This window comes from Rhincodon typus, chromosome 9 (assembly GCF_021869965.1).
Source record: "Rhincodon typus isolate 14 chromosome 9, sRhiTyp1.1, whole genome shotgun sequence".
In the NCBI taxonomy this organism is placed as follows: domain Eukaryota; kingdom Metazoa; phylum Chordata; class Chondrichthyes; order Orectolobiformes; family Rhincodontidae; genus Rhincodon; species Rhincodon typus.
The window spans coordinates 20,324,080-20,333,543 of record NC_063340.1 but is presented as its reverse complement, the minus strand read 5'-3'; positions in this window follow the sequence as shown (position 1 = coordinate 20,333,543).

Genomic DNA, 9,464 nt, shown 5'->3' with positions numbered 1-9,464 from the left:
TCACACAGTGAACAAAAGGATATTATGCTGGACAGGGTTCTAACACAATGTGACAATAAGGACAGGCTTGATTCTTGTAGCTGCAATTACAATGACAGTCGATCAACCAGATGATGATAGAAAGTAGCAATACACTTACAAATGTAAATTTCTTTTTTCAGTGAAGAATCAGCCATGCCACTTGTGTGGCCTCAGAAGTTTTTCTTTTACATTCCTCCCACACACCACCTACTACTTGTACTGTCACTCTAACACTCTCCATCAACTCTGTTTGCCAACTACTTGTTTACAGCAGTTATACTGTGATTCAGACTCACCCCCACCCTAGATTTAACATGTAGGACATTCTAAGCCTTGTCTTTTAATTGCAGAACATCAAACCCTCGTAATGTAGATACCAATTGTCATTATTTGCTCAGGTTCCACCTGTCCTAGTATTGTGAAGGATGGGTCTGGCCACATTGTCATAGAGCACTCCATTCAGTTGGATTGTGCCAACCATATGTCCTTCATGGAAAAGAGAAAAGCCTTTGACCACAGGACCAGAAGGCAGTGGTCCATACATAACACCTTTGACGTAGAGAAAAGGAGATAGTATTTTCTCTCAGATGGTTCCCTCATATACTGTCAATTGTATTTGGCAAAATGCCTTCAAACAAGCATTACTGTAACTGAGCTAATCATAAGAAAGGCCCTCCACTGCACATTTTTCCTTTGCCCCAGTATTTCAACCCATTTGCACTTTGCGGCTCTTGCTATGTTAGCCCGTGTGACATTAACACAAAGACTAGGTTCTTGTTGAGTTGGATATCTTTAAGTTTACTTATAACACTATTTACTTTGCTATAATATCGTAGACTTATGCACATAATCTGGGTTCTGTGCTTATGTTACGGTACATTATATATACATAGCTGACTAACTGAAAACATTACACTGACTCCAGTACACAGACAGCATGACTGAAGATGAGCCAGTACCTTCTATGAGAACTTCATCTATTGTGATGCCATGTAACAGTATTAAAGATACAGGCCTATTTGATCTGGAATCTTTCCAGCAGAGTCTGTCAACCACTTCCTGTGCCTTTGCAAACCAATTTGAAAAAAAAATGCAACAGCTTCAAGATTCATTCCAAGTATCTCCACAGGGCCATCGAGATTCATGCTGTATGGACTGTTCCCAGTGATGCACACAGAGATAAACACCAACTGATGCTGGATATCACTTTTTTAGTCTGCCTAAAATCTACTGGTCCAACAGTGCAAACAACAGTTGACAGCCATGTATTACAAACTAGACACTCCAAGGTCCAGTATGTGCACAGAGATGTCCTAAAGCTTGGGCAGCTATCACAAAGACTCAGTATGGAAAGGCCACAGTCTTTAGCTCTCCTATCATATACACCAAATGGCCGAAACCCTTGGTAAAGTCTTTAGGTTGTTTACACCAGAAAATGCTTGACATGAAATGTGAATGTACATCATAAATGTATGTTGTAATGGCAAGCAAGAGGAGGCAACTCATATACAATGTTGAAAGAATTATATTGGATCATGTAATGCTACATTCGAATTGTGATGGAATGTATTTTTACAAACTTTATAAATGAAATTTGGGGGAAGACATCATCAACAATAGGGAGAGAGGACATTACTTAGTGACATATTTGGTTATAAAATTACCCTTTTTAATAAATTTGCTATTGGTTCCCACCAATCCAGTTGAGAATAAATTAAAAAGGAGTTGTCAATTCTTATTTGATATAATCTGGGAAATTTCATAACATGAGTTTACATCCTACTCTCCCACTCCTACCTGCAAGGGTGGTAGAGGCAGAAACCCTTATGATATTGAATAAATATTTAATGTGCACTTGCATGCCAAGACATACAAGACTATGGGCAAAATGTTGGGAAATGGGTGTTTGTTTTTAACTAGCAGAGATTTGATGGGCTGAAGGACCTTTTACTATACTGCAGACCTCTATCACTCTAAGCCAACTGATACATCTACTTGTAAGTGTAATGGAAAGCTAACAGAGTCTCTATGACTTGATTAGATTGTTCTTGACTGTCTTTTATCCCATTTCTAACATACAAAGAAACTTAATGCAATATGTTTTTTAATGATATTCTTCCCAAGTTTCTCACAGCAATTTCCTGGTGATTAATCATTAATTCGTGGACTCTCTAAAACCATCTGGGAAGATTAGGAACTCTAAAAATACAGTACATTAGCTTCTTCCTAAAAGAAAATTATCTCAATTTTCTAGTTATTTTGATGTGTTTAACCTTGAAATGTGCCCTCTAGGTGTTAAATCTTGAGCTCAAACAGAAACATTTTTGAAATCAGAGTTTTCCATATCCATGAAAATTTGTACATTCATTATTGAATGTCTCTTCATTATTTCTGAAGGTCTCAGAGAAAGCATGATTTCCTCATATAGCATTTTGGGTTCTTATAGTTCTCTCTGGAACCCAAAGAATAATTGTGCATTTTTCTCATAATATGGAAATGACAACTGAACATAATACAGCATTACTGGACACCAGTGAACGTGTGTACTGCTACCTATAGGATAAGTCAATCATTACAGACTTTGTACAGACTTGCAGTTCTTCATTTCCCAACAGATGGCGCCATTAACAAAATTGCTTCAGTATTCACAGATCTTGTTAATTAATTTTCTTGCAGATAATATTTTGGCATTTGCACTGAGTTTTACGAAGATTGAATATTAACCAACTGATGAAAAAAAACCAAAGGGCTGCAGATGCTGGAAATCTGAAACAAAAACAGAAACAGAAATTTCTAGAGAAACTCAGCAAGTTTGGTTGCATCTGTGGAAAGACAGAAGAGTTAACATTTCCTGTCCAGTGACCCTTCTTCAGACTGCCTAACTGATTCTTTTTTGTCTTCTTCTTCTTCATAGGTAGTTCCTCAGGATCGAGGATGACTCGCTGCGTCTCTGGTTTGACAGGTCTGTGCACTCTCTCTGACAATTTGACTTCACTCACCTCTGCATGTTTCCAATTAAGTCATTCTATGTATTCAGTGCCTTCCCGAATAAATCTCCACTTTGCATGGTCACAAGTCAGGGACTCCCATTGGTTGGTGGGGTGTTTGACCTCTCAGGGATTTTCTGAGGCCATCCCTTTCCACTATCCTCCTGGGTATCCCTTTCCAGGACCAAGTTCCAAGCAGAGCAATTGCTTTGGAGCCTAGTATCAGGTATTCAAATGAGGTGTTCTTAGGTTGTAGACATGTTTGCCGAGCCGGTGGGTTTGGTTGCAAACATTTCGTCACCCTGCTAGGTAACATCATCAGGGTGCCTCTGGTGAAGCGTCGGTTTTCTGTCCTACTTGTTATTTATATGCTTCGGTTTGCTGGGGTGGTTGGTATTACTTCCGGTTCTGTTTCTCAGTGGTTGGTACACAGAGTCTAATTCAATGTGCTTGTTGATGGAGTTCTGGTTGGAGTTGAGGTTGGTTGGCTCGCCAAGCTGGTTTGTTGTTCCACAGACGTTTCGTTACCGTGCTTGGTAACATCCTCAGTGCAGCCTCTGATGAAGCGTCGGTGTGTTTTCCCGCCTGGTTTTTAAACTCTGGGGTCTGTTGCGATGGATTGCCTCACTTCCCGGTTTCCTCCGTAGTGGAATGTATATGGGTATCGAGTTCAATGTGTTTATTAATAGCTTGCTTCGTGGAGTGCCATGCTTCTAGGAATTCTCGTGCTTGTCTCTGCCTAGCCTGTCCCAGGATCTTGGTGTTGTCCCAGTCAAAGTGGTGGTTCTCCTTGTCCATGTGGATTGAGATGAGTGAGTATTGATCGTGTCTTTTTGTAGCCAGTTGGTGTTCATGTACCCTTTGTTGTTAGTTTCCTTCCTGTTTGTCCAATGTAGTGTTTCTCGCAGTCTCTGCAGGGGATCTTGTAGATGACATTGTTCCTGTCCATGGCAGGGAGTGGGTCTCTAGTTCGGGTAAGCACTTGTCGTAGGGTTGATGTGGGCTTATGTGCCACTCTGATGCCCAGCAGTCGTAGAAGTCTTGTGGTGAGTTCTGACGTGTTCCTGATGTAGGGTAGTGTGATGAGTGTGTCGGGGCATGTAGAATCTTTCTGATGCTGTTCCTGTAGGCATCTCCTGACCCAGTTCTTTGGATATCCATTATCCTTGAATACTTGGAAGAGGTATTCCTCCTCCTCTTGGCGTAGTTCTATGTTGCTGCAGTGTATTGTTGCCCTTTTAAATAGTGTTCACAAGCAGCTTCGTTTGTGTGTGATGGGGTGGTTACTATTGAAGTTCAATACCTGGTCTGTGTGTGTGGCTTTTCGGTGTACTTTCATTTGCAGTTCCCCATTTGTCTTGCGCTCTACCATGATGTCCAGGAATGGGAGTTGTTTAATCTTCTCCTCCTCCTCTCTGGTGAATTTTATTCCGGTGAGGGTGTTATTTATGAGTTTGTGTGTCTCTTCTAATTTGGTCCATTTAATGATGACAAAGATGTCGTCAATGTAGCGTATCAATAGTTTAGGTTGGATTTGCAGAAGTGAACCTGGAAGTGAGGCAATCCATCCCAGAGTTTAAAAACCAGGCAGGAAAACACACCGACGCTTCATCAGAGGCTGCACTGAGGATGTTACCAAGCACAGTAACGAAACGTCTGCGGAACAACAAACCAGCTCGGCAAGCCAACCAACCTCAACACCCACAACCCGAGCTACAGATCTACTCCAAAACCTTAGAGTTCTGGTTGGAATACCAGACCTCCAGGAATTCCCTGGTGAGCCTCGTTTGGCTTGTGCGATTATGAATGCTTCACCAGAGGTGCAACCTCATCCACAACCTGAGCTACAAATCTTCTTGAAAACTTTAAATGAGGTGATCTGCCCAGCAAAGCTGGTGTTCAGAAACTGGCACTTTGATGCTGAGCATATTGGCTTGAGAGAGAATGCTACTATTGGTCTACCTTTCTTGCCACTGAATTTGAAGGATCTTGCACCGTTGGTTGGCATGTGGTTAAGTAGGCATTTAACACACTTGCCTTCATTGCTCAAACCTTTGATTATAGGAGTTGGGATGTTATGTTAAGATTGTCCAAAATGTTGGTGAGGCTTCTTCTGCAGTATTGTGTCCAATTCTGGTCTCCCTGTAATAGGAAGGATATTATTAAGGTGGAGCGGGTTCAGAAGAAATTTACCAGGGTGTTGCTGGCAGTGGAGGGTTTGAGTTATAAGGAGAGGCTGAATAGGCTGGGACTCTATTTTTTGGACTGTAGGAGGTTGAGGTGTGACTTATTGTGGTTTTATAAAACCATGAGGGACATAGATAAGGTGAATGGCAGGTGTCTTTTCTCTAGGGTGGGGGATTTCAAGACTAGGGGACATATTTTTAAGGTAAGAGGAGAAAAATTTAAAAATTACATGAGGAGCAAATTTTTTCAGTGTGGTTCATGTGTAAAATGAACTGTCAGAGTAAGTGGTGGATTCAGGTACAGTTACAATATTTAAAAGACATTTAGATAAGTACATATATAGGAAATATTTGGATGGGCCAAGCACAGGCAGGTGGGACTGGTTTAGTTTGGGATAATGGTCAGTATTGACTGGTTGGACTGAAGGGTCTGTTTCTGTATTGTATGACTCTATGTCAGTGCTTTGAACTGCCTGCTGTAAGTTGTGCAAGTTATCAAAGTGTATAGAAACACATAGATCACTGTTGTCCGGTAGGTCTTAGTAGACATCAGTTTTGGGTACGAGATGCTGGTCCTCAAATGCTTAAATTGACATTGGAAGTAATGATGAATTTGTCATCTATGTCTGTCTTTGTCAAGAGGAAAATAATCCACATTTTCCAGGATCATGTCATTGTCTTAATCATTGGAGGGAGCTTATTGTTAAATGTTTACTATCATCTGGAACTCCATTTCTGTGTGAGTGTACAAACAAGCATCAGCTCCTTATTATAACTCAATAACTGAAGTTGGAGTGGTTTCAGTATTAGATTGAAGACAGAGTACATCAAGCAATTTCCTGTCTGCTTTATAAATTATCTCCACATTTTATGGTAATATGTAGGAGGTGAGGTGTAGTATTGCAACAAAGATGCAGAAGGGAGCTGGTGCAATGACATAGGATGTTTGATGATAGGAGGGAGGGGAAGCTTGTTTTCATAATTATACAAACCATCACTGTTTTCTGCTTGAATCCAATGTTGGGGCATAGACTAGTTACCAACTGTGACCAATTCAAACTGGCCTCAGGATCCAAGGTAAATTGAGGCAAGAGGAAGACCACCTCCTCCACAATAACACTCAACACTGGAGCCCCCAAAGGATGTGTTCTCAGACCCCTACTGTACTTCCTGTACACCCATGACTGTGTCGCCAAATTCCAAATGAATGCCATCTACAAGTTTGCTGATGACACCACTGTGGTAGGACAGATATCTAACAATGACGAGTCAGAATACAGAAAGGAGATAGAGGATTTGGTGATGTAGTGCAATGAGAACAACCTCTCTCCCAACATCAGCAAAACTAGAGAACTGATCATTGATTTCAGAAAGTAAGGAGGAGAACATGCCCCCATCGACATCAACAGAGCTGAGGTTGAGAGGGTGGAGAGTTAAGTTCCTAGGAGTGACGATAACCGACAACCTGTCCTAGGCTTCCCATGCGGATGCAACAGTCAAGAACGCCTCTTCCTCAGGCGGCTCAGGGAATTTTGCATGTCCACAAAGTCCTTCACCAGCTTTTGGAGATGCACCATTGGAAGCATACTGTTGGGGTGCATAATGGTCTGGTATGGCAACTGTTCTGCCCAGGACTGTAAGAATCTACAGAAGGTTCTGTGTACAGCCCAGACCATCACATAAGCCAACCAGCCATCCATGGACTCCATTTATATGGCTCACTTCTGCGGAAAGGCTGCCAAAATCATCAAAGACCCATTGAATCCCGGCAGTGATCTCCTAAAACCTCTTCCGTCAGGCAGGAGATGTAAAAGCTTGAACACATGCACCAGCAGATTCAAGAACAGCTTCTTCCCTGTCATCGTTAGACTGATGAATCAATTCTGTAACTTCAAATAATGCAGATCTTGCTAATGTTGATCTTGCCTAGCTCACGTCCTGTTGATGTAACCTGTATGCCTCTGTCCAAGTTTTTTTTTCTGAAAGTGCAGCAGATATGGTTTGGAGGGGCTGGGATGTGCACCAAAAACTGGAAGGAACGGGTGACAATTGTCACACAAAAACTGGACAGGTGGAAGCTGTGCTTCCTCTCCATTGCATGTAGGAAGCTAGTCATCAGGTGTGAGGTGTTCTTGGTGTTGCAGTACATAGCACATGTCTGGCTCAGCCAGGAATCTTATGCCATGGTGATCGCCTGAGCCATTGCTAAAGATAGGGTTTTGGGAGGTGGCAATCTTGTTAATAAACATGTATGCATAGGTCCCCATCCAAATGCTGCCTTAATTCTTGTAACTGGTACAGGTTGCAAATGTGGACGTGGCATTGAAAGAGATTTGGCAAATCGCTGCTATACATCTTGAAGAGAGAAAAGCATATCATTCCAATGGACACCAGTAGTGGAAGAATGAATGCTTAAGGTAGTGAATGGGATGTCAACTGTGCTTTGTGCTGGATGGTATTAAGCTTCTTGAGTGTTGTTGGAGTTGAATTCCTCCAGGCAAGTGAAGCATATTCCATTATCATCATAGAATCCCTACAGTGTGGAAACAGGCCCTTTCACCCAACAAGTCCACACCAACCCTCAGCACATCCCATCCAGAACCATTCCTCTATAACCTATCTAATCTATGCATCCCTGAACACTAAGGGCAAACTTAGCATGGCCAATCCACCTAGCCTGCACATCTTTGCACTGTGGAAGGAAACCAGAGCACCCGGAGAAAAGCTATGCAAAACAGGGAGAATGTGCAAACTCCACACGGACAGTCACCCAAGGGTGGAATCCAACCTGCGTCGCTGGTGCTGTGAGATAGCAGTGCTAACCACTGAGCCACTGTGCCGCCCAAAAAACAAAAAACAGATTATATATATGCCTCGTTCATGGTGGACTTGTTTTGCTGGAGTCATCAAAATTCTTTTTCTGTAACCTGCTGTTGTAGCCACGGTATTTATACAGCCAAGTCACTTTCTGGGTAATGGTAATACCCAGGATATTGATAGTGGTGGATTAACCAATAACATTCTGTTCATTGTCAAAGGAGAGGATTAGACTCTTTCTTGTTGGAGATAATTATTGGCTTGCACTTATGTAGCATATATGTTACTTGCAACTTATTCATTCAAATCTGAAAGTTGTCCAGCTCTTCCTGCATGTAAGCAAGGTCTGCTTCACTAACTGAAGAGTTACAGATGAGATGGAACATGTGAGATCATGAGCAAACATCCCCTATCTCCGAGTAATGATGGAAGGGAAAGATTAAGTAGTTAATAAGGCATGTGAAATACTTGCCTTTATTAGCCGAGACCTAGAGTTTAAGAGCAGGGAGGTTATGCTGGATCTGTATAAAATATTGATTAGGCCACAGCCAGAGTATTGTGTGCAGTTCTGGAATCTACAAGAGGGACGTGATTGTTCTGGAATGGATCCAAAGGAGAGTTACCAGGCCCGGGCTGCAGAGTTTCAGCTATAAAGAGAGATTATATAGACTGAAGTTGTTTTCTTTGGAACAGAGGAGACTGAGGGGAGACATGTTTAAAATATATAAAACTGAGGGACATAGGTAGGATAGGTAGGAAGGAACATTTCCCCTTGGTAGAGGGATCAATGACTAGGGGCCATAGATTTAAGGTAAGGGTCCAGAGGTTTAAATGGGATTTTTCACACAGTGGGTGGTGGGAATCTGGAACTTACTGCCTGTAAGGGTGGTAGGGACAGAATCCCTCGTAACATTTAAGAAGTTTAAGCGATGCTAAGGCATAAAAAGCTATGAGCCAAGAGCTGGAAAATGGGATTAGAAATGTTTTTGACCATAGCAGACTCAATGGGCCAAGGGGCCTTCTTCTGTGCTGTAGACCTCTATAACGCTACAAAAGATCATTATTAAAGCACTTGAAGATGGTTGGTTCTGAGACAGTAACCTGAGGAACTCCTGCCGCAGTGTCTTATGGCTGAAATGATTATCCTCCAGCAACCAATTTAATCTTCATTTGTTCTACAGATCACTGCAACCAATTTTACCAGGACTCCAAGGGTATCAGTGAGTACATTATTGCTGAGGAAGTACCACATGAGTGCACTCTTGACAATGCTTGTCATTACTTTGCTGCTGATTGAAAGCAGACTGACTGAATGGTAATTGGCTAAGTTAGACTTTTCCTAATTTTTGTGGATTATATGACTGGGCAATGTAAATAGGAACATAGGAACAGGAATAGGCTGTTCAGCACCTCCCCACCACTAGCAACCCCCCGCCCCCCCCCCCCCCCCCGA